A 13,583-nucleotide genomic window follows, 5' to 3' on the forward strand; every position below is an offset into this window, starting at 1 on the left:
ACGATCATTAAAAAGCACGCAAACTAACATGCTTAATCGTCCGATATTCAAAATATAATTTTTCTTTTTTCTTTTTTTTTTTCTTTTTTTTTTTTTTAAATCATCTCTAATGCTTAAACTTTTTTTTTCCACAACAAACGACAAGATAATTACGGTTGATAAATTTGGTCGAATAAAGTTTATGAATAATAATATATTGAAATGACAATAATAAATTTTCCTCGAAAGACGTATCTCTAATTTATATTTCTATTAAATCACCTTTAGATAAGATATTATCAATAACTAGAAATAATTCATTGGCATGTATCTAATGTTTTCACGTTTTAATGGAGATAATTTATATATAATTTTACATCCTATTGAAATTCTTTCGTAAATTCCATCATTCGTATTTACATATATACATACATACATGCATAATACATAGATACATATTGTAAATAATATGCATCATATGCGTAAATAATATACGTCAAACTATCTACGTTAAATAGCTCTAACAATAAGAAGTTGTTTCAATTATTCCATGAGGCAAAGTCAAGAAAGAAGAAGCAGCTTTAGCTGCTACATTAAGAACATAAAACATGTATTCTTTTATTTCCCAAGAGAACCGAGCGAAGGCCATGCCAAAAGTAAGCTTTCTGAAACCGTAGTCTTCTCACGATCAAGACCAATTCTATGAGAGACGATCATCTCTTGTTTTAGATTAATCCACCCCTTTATCTGTCTTTTTCTTACAATTAGCTCTATGTCACGGATAGAGACTAACAATAAGATCAATGAGAGTATTCTTTCAAGATAGGAGGAAAGAAAGAAGGAAAAGGAGAAACTACGTTCTCTCTCTCTCTCTCTCTCTCTCTCTTTCTCTGTTTCTATCTCTTGCTAACTCTCCCACTTCTTCCTAAGAAGCCAGGTAAGCTCTTGCGAAACGAGACACAGACGAATAGCAGAGACGAAAGAGAGAAACAGAGAGAGTGTGTGTTTGTGAAAGAGAGAGACAGAGAGAGAGAGAGAGAAAGAGAGAGAGAGGCAGAGAGAGAGAGAGAGAGAGACAGAGAGAATCTTCGAAGATTAAACTTTCGATATCTACTCGACGTTTTCAGTCGACTCGCAAGCGTCGTTCCGAACGTGCGCACCTGTTTCGATTATCTCGTTTACATTATTTTACTTCTCTCGCGTGATACCTTGAAAATCTGATTTGTCGTGACGGCGATTCTAAAGGAAGTAAATAAGCAGCAATACGTCGAGAGGAAGGAAAAAGAAAAAAGAGAGAAAAAAAAAAAAGAAAAGTGTGTCGTTTATTCTCGTTCGAACGACATCGATGAATAATACAAGAAAATAAGATAGAGAAAGAAAAAGAAGAGAGAAAAGAGGAACGAAAAAGGAACAAAAAAGAGTGAGAGAGAGAGAGAGAGAGAGAGAGAGAGAAAGAAAATAAGAAAAAAGGAAAGGAAAGAAAGAGCGTAAAATCGTAAGTTTATATTACGCGAACGTGATCGTTCGTTGTTATTTCATTTTTATATAAGTAAATATTAACTCGCTGGCAATCATTCGGTTTAAATATCATTTTTATTCCTGTGAAAATATTTAATGAATGTTTTATCAGACTCACAGATAGTAATTGCATGTAATATTTAATGAGAAGGTTATAGAGCGTGCAGAAGTCAAAATTTCTTTCCACGCTTATTCTATAATATCGACCCTTTTTTTTTTTTTTATTTCTCCTCTCTATTAACCAACCATCACCTTTCACTTCCTCCTACATTTTCACACTTTTCGTTTTTTCCTATATACTATTGAATATTATAATTGTTCTATTATTTAATATTACTTCGTGACATATATCTCATTTTTAGTAATACAATTTTCGACAAGTCTAAACGATAAATTATTATGAAACTGATCGTTGATTTATAATTAATAATTCTCTCTCTTTTTCTCCCTTTTCATGGTTTTTGGAAATACGTTGATTACATTGTATTATGGTATTAAATGAAATGACGATTAAATAGAAAACAAAAAGCGATAAAATAAATTAAGAAAGGGCGTTTTAGCATTCTGATTTATTGAATTTTTCAAGTACGTCGTTCCTTCACTTTTGAAATTTCTCTCGTTAGTTATGTATATGAAGATGTAAAGTAAAAGGTAAATGGGAGGAAAAGGATAGGGGATGGGTTTTCTTAAATAGACATGACAAGAAAGCACCAGCCAGGATTAAATGTTACTTGTGAACGATAAATTCGAAAGTAAGATAACAGAATCGGAGTGCGATGCTTGTTATCTCTTTAAAGCTTCGGTCACTGTATCGCGGTGTGCTTGGGAAAGTCGAAAACTTTCTTCCGGAATTACGGAGAGTTTCTTACCTAGGGGAAGAAGATATACCGTAAAGAGAGAGGGAGAGAGAGAGAGAGAGAGAGAGAGAGAGAGAGAGAAAGAGAAAGAGAGAGATAGAGATAGAGAAAGAGAGAGAGAAAGAGAGAGAGAGATCGACCGACCGACCGACCGACCTGCGAGTTTACTTTCTTGCTCACGAAGAGATAATGCGTGACGTATTTTCGAGGAAACTTTCGACGCGATTTTCAAGATGTTCTTCTTCTTCTTCTTCTTCTTCTTCTTCTTCTTCTTCTTCTTCTTCTCGAGGCTCCTTTTCGTACGCGCTTAATTACGTGCAAAAGGGCATACCCGCGAAATGCCCGAAGGCGCGAATAATAAATTTAACTTTTCGACGATCATAATCTCATCTGGAAAATTTTCATACTATACCGTCTCTTGGAATGTTAAGTGGTATTGCCGAGATAAACGATATTATCTATGTTGTAATCTTTATTCGATATTTATATTCGTTAGAGATAAATATATAATGTAAAAATACGAAGATCCCTGGTATAGTAGTACGAATGTATAGTATCTGATGTTTGATATCATTGGAACGAATGAAATTATACGCAACATAGATAGATAAGTTAGTATTATATATGTATATTAGTATGCGTGTCTGTTACGAGTCATTTCAAGTGGACGTTGCTCGACAGTAATTAATACCCCAGCTTCGTTGTCTCGTCGTTGAGACATACACGCACACAGTGATAATAATCCAACGTGAAAAACAGAATGACGAACGTTTCTATATACACATAAATACATACATACATATATATATATATATATATATATATATATATGCGTTTTGAATTTTTGTTATCTCTTTTTATTAATGTCATCATGTGCACTAATTGATTCGCAGACAGTTTCAAGAGGGCTGCGCGAAGGATCGTACGACGAGTCTTTTTTTATTTCTCTTTTCTCTTTTTTTTTTCTTTTTTTTTTTTTTCCTTCAATTCTCTCTCCTCCTTTCTCTCATTTTCTCTTCATTTCCTTCCTATCTATTTCTTCGATACTATCATTTTTAACCAGCTAACATAACAATGCCTATTTCTCGTTACTCATTTCGCGAACTCTTCGATTTTACTTTTATTTGTTATTATCGTTATCATATTTCTTTCTTTCTTTCTTCTCCTTTTTTTTTTTACTCTTTCTTTTTTTTTCTTTTCCTTGTACATTACACATAATTACCCGTTATCATTAATACTTCACTATAAACATTTTTTATTTCGTTCTTCGAATAGGATCGATCGAACTTTTATATCTCTCGTTGCAGTATATTTTTCATTATCTTTCTCTTTCCTTTTTCTTATTCTTTCTTCCTTGTTTCTTCCCTCCTCCTCCTCCTCCTCCTCCCACCCCCCCACCCCACACTCAACCCCCATCCCTTTTTATAGTTTTCCATTTTCCCGACGCGCGATACTCATTAACGAGCTCGATCGTCTGGAGTTTTCATTAACAATAATAATAATACGAATGATACTTCATCTTTAGTAAATCTTCCATTCTTCGGCTCAATATTCATTTCTCGTTGGATTTACTTTATCAAAGCAAACATATATTTACTTTTCTTCTCTCTCTCTCTCTCTCGCTCTCTCTCTATTTATCTATTTATCTTTCTCTTTCTCTTTCTTATTAAAATTATATTCCATGTGATCGTTATCGTGAAGACGATTGCAAGTGGAAACGCGGTTTCCGTCTTTTACAAAACTTTAGAAGGTTTCTCGCGTTCATCGTCGAACTACGAAATACGATATGAAACGCACCGAAGCCCCGAAATGAAACGCACGAACTCTCTTATTCTCTCTCTCTCTCTCTCTCTTTCTTTTTCTCTCTTTCTCTTTTTCTTTCTCCCTCTTTCTCCCTTTCTTTCTCTCTATTTTCTTTGCATTTCTCGAAATGCAGTAGCTGAGCAATTTTGTCCCCCGACGGAAAATTAAATCGAAACTTTCCGCAGCTGAATCGCTCGATCCTCCTCTTCTACTCGTTTTCCCTTTGGACCTACCTTCGTCGTATAATCTCACGTAACGCGATAGCGTTGAAACAAACACCTTGTTTTTCCTTGCCTCCCCCCCTTCTCACTCTCTCTCTCTCTCTCCCTCTCTCCCTCTCTCTCTCTCTCTCTCTCTCTCTCTTTCCCTCTCTTCTTTTCTCCTTTTCTCTTTCTCTTACGGTTTGCATTGGAATTTTCAAGAACTCGATATGATTTTATTTATATCAAGTTTATAATTAATAATGAAATCCATCCAATAAATTTCTCATCGTATATGATATTCTTGCTTAACTTGATATTTCGTGGCATGAAAAATGATTCTTATCGTATATTTTACGATCGATGGAAGATACATTGTCACGTTATGTTGCATTTTAATGAAGAAAAAATTATTTGAATAAACTTTTCGTCGTTTCTTTTTTTCTTTTTTTTTTTTTTTTTTTCTTTTTTTTTAACGACACCGCGTCAATTATAAATTGCTTGCAAGTATTGTGCGTTTAGAGACGAATAATAATGTGAGATATTATATTTTCATGTTGAAATTTAAATATACGAACGTATTAACTTTCGTAAATCCGGTTATTTGGAACGCGAATGATGTAACTATAATAGTATGCGCTTTTGCATTGGACGCGTGTATAGTCGATCGATCAAATCCGTATCTATTTGCAAGAGCTGTTGTATTGAAGCTCGGATATCAAAAATCTTAGATATTGTGCGGCTTCCTTTCAATATTCGACGTATTTGGCAACTTGGAAAATGTACCGAAAGCAAAGAAGATACACGAATGAATCCTTAAGAAGGTTTTCATATATCGTTTGGTTCATATTTTCATTCGTCTAAAATGTGTTTAAATCTTTCCAATGAATCAAATGACGGGAAATTATTATCGTAACATATGTACGATTATATTGAATATAAAATGTAATTGTAAAAAATATTTATAAAAGGAAAAAGAAAAAAAGAAGGAGAAAGAAAAAAAATTAGGAAGAAAGATATTAACTAGTGTCGGGAGAAAAAATTCTTCTTCTGACTGACTTTTGACATTTGCGAAAAAAGTATTGAATTCGCTTAAAAATTCACTTCGTTTGAATTTTAAATTTATCTTTGAATTCTTCGAAGAACGCGCTTTAAAGAACATATTTGTATGTATATGTATATAATTTCTTCTTTTTATTTTTTTTTTCTTTTTCTTTTTTTCTTTTTTTTTTCTTTTTTTTTTTTAGAACGAGAAAAAGTCGCAGTTTCTACTACCAAGTCGAAGGAAGGACATTTGAATATGATGGATATCAGGATAATGTTGATATTTTTGTTTCTGTTTTGTCTTGTGCCAAGATCGACCGTCGGTAAAAGTCGTATGATCAATTCAGATCTTTTCTACTTTCCCGACCAAGCGGATTATATAAGACGAGCCGACAAATGTCCGGATAACATGATTTTGTGGCTAGGAAATGGTCAATGTTACAAAGAAGGTGAAAGAGGACCCTGCAATGTCGGCCGTGTTTTAGTAATCGACAAACAATATTTGAAACCCTACTGCAAGGATATTCTATAATGATTTCTCCATTGCTGCGAAAGATGGCAGCACTCATGAAAATCTACAGTTAGATCGTATGTAGGAAAATTGTTTTAACAGAATCGACGTAGAGATGACAGCACTATTCGTATGAAAAACATTTTCCCGGCGGGAAACTTTGAATAAAGAGCTTCTCTACGAATTCGCAGAGTGGCAGCTCCAATATAAATTTTCCTTACACTTCGTGGGACGTACTCGTGATCACGCCATCATATCTTCTATTTATCTTTTAAAATGAATACGCGATAAATTGTTCCACGTGCGATAAAGGAAATTTTTATTATTAAAATTTTCTTTTCCTTTTTTCTTTTATTTCTTTCTTTTTTTTTTTTTTAATTAAAAAAAAATTTTGTCATAATTACTAATGGACTGTCGAGAGCTTTAATTTGTTACTCTTCCAATTTGATCTACTTAAAGCTCACAATAATATACAAAAGGTATAATATTGAATATCGCCAACTCGCATAACAAGTTAGATGAATAATAAAGTTTCAGTATCAGTTGTCTCATTATGAAAACTTATGCATCTCTATCGTTTTTTGTATCGTAATATACGACATTTTAATTACAGAAGTTGCAAAGCAGCTATAAACGAAGCAGAGCGTTTGTGCCAAGTTCTGTGAATTAAACCGTACTAATTTCATGTAATTTCATTCCAGCACGTCACGTCGCGAAATAAAATGTCACTTTGTCTTTTCCCTTTCGTAAAAATGTACGCGTGCTCGGCCACGTTTCCGTATTATTTCACGCACGTGGCTGTATTTAATCGTTTTTATTTGCGAATGAAACTGAAGAAAAAGAAATAAACTGAGATCAAAGTGTTCATTTTATCTCACATTCTACATACATATATACATATATATATATATATACATATTACGAAAAAAATATATCGCGATACATATATTAAAAAAAGGATATCAAAGGGTATATATATATATATATATGTATATTATATATATTAAAAAAGAAAAATATTAAAAAAAATTAATAAGAATACACGAAGATATATAGGATATTAATGATGGACGTCTCTCCGATCTTACTTGCGATCGTAATTTGCAGATTGTAAAAATGTAATCAAGAAGACGAAAGGTAGCACGTTTAATTACTACGCTCTGATATGACGTTGGCGAGAAGAAGGGTGAGTCAGATGAGAAGGAGTGGACGGGGGTGTTCTTTCGTTCGTTCGTTCGTTCGTTCGTTGGTTCTTTCGTAACAAGCCACCCCATCGGAAAGAAAGAAAGAAAAAAAAAGAAAAAAAAAAAGGAAGATTGAAACAGCTGTCGCTTCCTCGTGATCTCATTATGCTTTATCGAAGGGTGTTCCTCTCTTAGGCGATGTAATATTTCAGAGGTCAATGTGACATCGATTTGCAATTTGGCATGGTTCTTGACAACATGAAAATAAGAGAGTGCCGGAGAGAAATGATCTGAAAAGTTGCGAAAACCGACCACGGCTCGTTCGCGATATTTCAACGCTCTTCTATCCCTTCCATCGTGCGTGGCACGAGTTACGTGCTACGAGTAACAAGGGAGTTCCAAAATGTTTTCGATTAACCTCATTTTAAAAAGGATCGACGTTCCACCGTCTTTCCTTTGCCAATACGATCCTTATCTCCACACGACCATTCTCATTTCACAAAACGTGTTTCTCTCAATCGACCATATTATTACGAGTTTATTCGATACATTTGTTTTAACGAGTTAAATTTATCTAGATTAATAAATATCTAGATTTTTAAATGTTCCATTGAAGATTTTTCAAAACGTTACAATTTATCTGTATTATTTCATAATACAATATTTATATCGCAATACAATATTTATATCGTATAACTTTCTTAAATCGATTAATTGAAATGTATTTATTAATCACAATTTTTGATAAGATATCACAGCTTATAATTAAGATTATAGATTTATAATTCTTTATCATTCCTTATAAGTTATTTATATTTTATCATTTTCTTAATATATATATATATATATATATATATATATATATATATATATATATATGTATATATAGGGTAGCGATAGGATGACTAATATTTACAAATTTCATGCAGAAAATTAATATTTCTACAAATTGAATCTGTTTATTTACTTTACTTACGGTGATAAAAAAAGAAAAATAAAATAAAAAAGAAAATAAAATGAAATAAAGTAAAATAAAGTAAAAAAGAAAAAAAAAGAAAGAAAAAACAAAATTAGAAAACACATAAATAGGTAATTAATTCTATTGTTACAATTAGAAATTCTATGCAATTGATTTATTATTAATATATGTAATTATTAATTTTCAATTATTAATTTATTATATTAATAATTGAAAATGTAATTGATGTTTTTAAAATGCATTAATAAATGTAATGCAATTAATTATATAATTAATTTTGTATTTTATCGTGGAACGTGTATATTCTTTTTTTTCTCTCTTTTCTCTTTTTTCTTTTTTTCTTTTTTAATACATGAATGATTTTAAATCTTTCAAATAATAAATAACGAAAATAGAGATATTAATAATTGAACGTTTAAATGTTCTACATATATCTCAACATATCAATCGATTTCATGGTAGATCGTAGAATGAAAAGGGAATGGTGCTCTTGTAAATCCATCGTGTATCGTTTGAAGCGTGAAATCGAGGTAAATCTTCGAAGGCAGAAGTCACGACTATTAAATGGCACGAGGAAGGGCAGGCTTTCGCGACAAGATCGTTTGTCACGTTGCTCGTCGACCCGACGACTCCTTTCAGCTTTTTACATCTCGAAGATGGCGACGAGCTTGAATATAAGCGCCGACCAGAGCCGAGGCGACGAATAGAGCTAGGATATGCATTTTCTTTTTTTTTTTTTTTTTTTTTCTTCCCCATGAGAATTTATTTTAATGATAAAAATTCAGAAGCAGGATCTTCATCAAGTAATTTTTTTTATTTAATATTGTCGATCTTGCACAGAAATATATAAAAATATAAAATTCATCTTTAGATCCTTTATCTTTATCCATAAAAAAAAAAAAAAAAAAAAAAAATCAAAGAGTTTAATTTTATTCACATTTTGAATGGACAATTTATTTGATGAGAGAGAGAGAGAGAGAGAGAGAGAGAGAGAGAGAGAGAGAGAGTTGTTAAATATTATTTAAATTAATGCATTTTTCATCTTTTAAAATTATTTTACATTCTTCTTTTTAAATAATTTTACTATGTTGCATATCCCTTTTACTTAAAATTTAATAAATCGTTTATAATCTCCTCACTATTGTTTATATATGAATTTGTTATTGTTACCCAAAAACAGTTTTCCAGTTAGTTTATCTCTCTTTGTTGGAATTCGAATTTGTTTATTTATTTCCGCCATGATATCAGCCTCAGTACATTTTAACCGTATTTTATTTATTTCGTTTTAAACAAACTAAAGACTCGTTTAATCTTCTCACAAAGCTTGAACACTAATAGTCGGTCCATGAATATGAACAATTCATAATATTTTTTTGTCAAATATTTACAAATGGTTGTAGTGATATGATAAACAAGTATATATATATATATATATATATATATATATATATATAAAAATTATCGATTATTTTTGTTTATTGTTTGAGCCACAACGATGGAGCAGTGTTCCTTCAATATTTATCTTTTCACCAGACAAAAATCAATCGAAGGTTAAAAAGCAAGTAAATCCTTTTCCAAACAATTTTATTTAATATCTATCCTGACACTTTCGTTCTATTTACCAATAACATTATTATCATAAAAATCGATATTATAAAGATAGAGAAAATCCGTCGGGAGACATGAAATATCCATTCACCCGTTTAAGCAATTTTCTCTCTCTCTCTCTCTCTCACACACACACACACACACACATTTTTTCTCTTACCTCTTTTCCTTCTTTCTCATTGATATCGTCTTTCGATTTCGTATCTAGTGTCATTCGTTCCTGAACTGAGGGGAAATGATAGCTACAGAGATTTCAAAGATCTCTCGTACCGGACATCCTCCTTCTTCACAACTTTTCGTACCTACCTCTTTGTTAAGTAGATTTCAATATCCGACCAGGCAACAGTCTTTTCGTATGTGACGTGTCGTACTAAGTCAAGAGAGAAAGAAAGAAAGAGACAAGGAAAAATAAAAAGAGAAAGAGAGAAAGAGAGAGAGAGAGAGAAATCAGTCGACAGAGGATGAGGAGCGTACTAGGAAGAAGTGAAGGTGTGGTGGAAAGAGGTAAAAAGGGCGACAGGAGGTGCAATATTCTTGGCTCGCATTGTACGTGTCCCATCGGTTGGCAGGCGAGCTCCCTCTCAGCGACAGCTTGACAGAACATACGCTCCTTCCCCGCACGAAACCTTCCCTTTTCTCTCACCCTTATTCTTTCTCACTTTCTACTTCCACACCTTTATCTCTTTCTTTCTTTCCTCTTTTTTTTTTTTCTCTCTTTCTATCTCTTTTTTTTCTCAGAATCTCCCTTTCTTCTTCTTCGTATTCGTCTTCGTTTTATTCTTACTTGAAACCTCAGTCTGTTTCGGTCTTCTTCTTCTTCTTCTTCTTCTTCCTCCTCCTCCTCCTCCTCCTCCTCCTCCTCCTTCTCTAGTTTTCCCCTTGTCTATTTTATCAGTCGTAGAAAATAAAAGTTTATAAGACGTCCGTGGTTGAGCGTTGTGATACGCACGCCATCGTGATATCGGAACTATGGTAAAAGGGGAAGATGAAATGGAAACGAGAAAAGTGGGGACCACGTGCAGAAATAACGTTCGTGTTTTTGATTTGAAGCACGTAACCGAACCACATTGAAATCAGATAGGGGCGCGAGAGAGGACGCTAAACTGGCTCCAAGGCTTGGAAAGCTTGCTACGAGAATACCTAAAGCTGTGGGTGGAAAGAGGTTGAGGTTGGAAGTGGAAAAGGAGAAGGAGGAAGAGGTTGCCATAGGTGTGGAAGCAAGCGTTGCATGCACACACGAAGGAAAATAGAAGAAGATAGATTCGAGGGGCGGGGCGGGGTAAGGTGGTGGTGATGGTGGAGAGGGGGGAAGGGGAATAAAAAAGAGAAGGGGTGGACGTTACGTCCAACGGAACTCGAAGAGATCGTCGATGGGAAAAGGAAGAAGGAGGATCGAACAGCCGCCTTACGGCTGAAACCTGCCACTTTCTAGGATTTTCGAATAAATCGACGTTGCTCGCATTATCCCACTCTTCTTACGCTATAACTGAGTCTACTTTGACCCAGACTTTTCTAACCCATGTCTCTCTCTCTCTCTCTCTTTCTCTCTCTCTCTCTCTCTCTCTCTCTTTTTCTCTCCCTTTTCTCAACCTTATCCAGAGTTTTCGTTCCGTAATCCGGATGGGACTGTTAGCTCCTTGAAAAACCAATCGAAATTCGTCGCTTCGTCCAAACAATGCTCGAACTAAGGATTTTCTTGGAAGAATCGAAACGAAAGAAAAGGTTTTTAAAGAGAAAACTTGCTCCGGAACTTTTTCTTTCTCTTGAATCTTCTTTTTTCTCTCTCTCTCTCTCTCTCTCTCTCTGTATTCTTTTCCTTTTTTCTCTCTTGTAATAATTCCTAAGGACAAGCACGCGGAACAAAGTCGAGACATGAACGAATGCTAACGGGATAGCGTTACACGCTCGTATTCTCTCGACAAAAGCCGTATTCTCTCCGCGAGAATTTTTTTCTCCCCGCCCTCCCTCCCCGCCCACCCCTGTTCTCTTCATATTCATTTCACGTGTCTTTTTTCCTCCTTCTTTTTTTCTTTTTTCTTTCTTTTTTTTTCTTCATCTTTCCCTTCCTACCTTCGTCGCTCCCATCCGTCGAGATTACACGGACTTAAAGTCAACAGTCGAAGAAATGACTTCATATATAGTCTTCTTTATACTCTACCTGGCTAGAGGTGTATCTAGGATATTATATATATATATATACATATAAAATGTATATATATATATATGTACGGTGGTAGGATAAATCGCCGAAAATATTCGACTCGTTGAAATTGAAATGCTTTCCCTTCGCGGGATATCAATTTAAAAAAATAAAAAATAAAAAAAAAAAAAAAGAACGAAAGAGAAAAAAATTGAAAAAAAAAAAAAAAAAAACTGACGAACACCTCGTTTATTCTTTCTCTATGATACTCTTTAACACGATTATCTTTTATCGTAATATTCGTCGATGGATTTTTAACAAAACCCGAGACAAACGATCGACACGTAGTTTCCTTGTAAACGATATACGCATATCCCTCATGAGAATGGACATGATCGAACGTTCTAACTGTCTCTGGCATTGATATCTTTGCCTCTTAATAATGCACAACCAGTCAGCATGACAACATTGACGTATAACGCTTGAAAATGTATTATGTAGTTATCATGCATGAACAGTCAGATAATATATCAATTTCACTTTGATATTGATCAGAACATTGAATAGGTATAAAGTACGAGATTTAAATTGAACGTTTATCAGAAAGGTGGAGGGGACACATAGGGGGAGGAAGAGAGTAGTGAAGGTGAATGCTAGTGTAAAAGTTTAGCAAATGCATCCGCCATTCAACTAGTTAGATATAGGGGTACAGATAAAGGAGGTGAGATCGCTGTTTCGAAAGTTTCCACAGTCTTATCTGCGAGACACATTACTTCTTACCAAAACTCCAAGCCGCTATACCGAATACTGGAGTTAGAAGAGAGGTGACAAATTATCTTTCCAAACACGGACTCCAACGCTAAATGTTCGGCGTTAGGAACGATCGCAAGTGCGATTTACGCGTATAACGAAACTGGAATCTTCTTCCTGACTTTTCATCCGGTCAATTACGTGGAGGTTTTCAACTTTGGAAGAACGATTGACGAAAGGGAATAAAAAAAGCAAGAGGAGAAAACATGAGAGAGAGAGAGAGAGAGAGAGAGAGAGAGGAACATAATTTATTTTCATGAAAAAAGAGTTATAACGTAGGAAAATTAACATGAAAAACTACTATACTATAATACAGAAATCATCACTATAATAGTGCCAAGTATATATATATATATATATGGAAAGTGTATATATACATATATAGAAATATATATACATAAAACAGAGAAACATAATTTATTTTCATGAAAATAACATAGAAAGAGTAACAATGCGGTACCATTAAGATGAAATAGTACTAGATCATACAGTAATCATTATTCACATTATATATAATTACAGTAATCAATACATATTACGGACAGTGCATACGAATATATACATAAGCGTACAGACAGATACATTTATATATATATATATATATATATATATATATAGATATATAGATATATAGATATATGGACGTTTAATCGAAAAATAATGTTTATCGATAAGAAGGTTTACCTTTAAATGTATTAAACAAAAAAAATTATTTAATAGAAAGAGATATAGAACGTTATAATAGTAAATTTAAATTCGTCATCGTTTTCAAGGTGTTATCGCTTAGTTGGTTCTTTCTCATCGTCAACGTTATAGCCGAGCGTATTCGTTCTCTCTGACTTCCGTCTCTTCGGTCGTTCCAACTTCGAACGCGAGTCGCGCCATATTTCAAATGTCATATTAGCGAGGACCATGCGTCTTCCACGAGTAAAATGTCTATGCTGCTAGCG

The 13,583-nt window shown here is 33.7% G+C and overlaps 1 long non-coding RNA gene across 1 annotated transcript; it reads left to right on the forward strand.

The window, feature by feature from the left end:
* The first annotated feature begins 1,116 nt into the window (after positions 1-1,116).
* LOC118442112 (uncharacterized) lies at positions 1,117-6,472 on the forward strand. The gene is made up of 2 exons (XR_004838314.2): positions 1,117-1,474; positions 5,605-6,472. It is a non-coding gene; the product is annotated as an uncharacterized LOC118442112 (long non-coding RNA).
* The last annotated feature ends 7,111 nt before the right edge of the window (positions 6,473-13,583 follow it).

The sequence above is a fragment of the Vespa mandarinia genome, chromosome 16, assembly GCF_050613455.1.
Source record: "Vespa mandarinia isolate Hongniang chromosome 16, ASM5061345v1, whole genome shotgun sequence".
NCBI classification, from domain to species: Eukaryota; Metazoa; Arthropoda; class Insecta; order Hymenoptera; family Vespidae; genus Vespa; species Vespa mandarinia.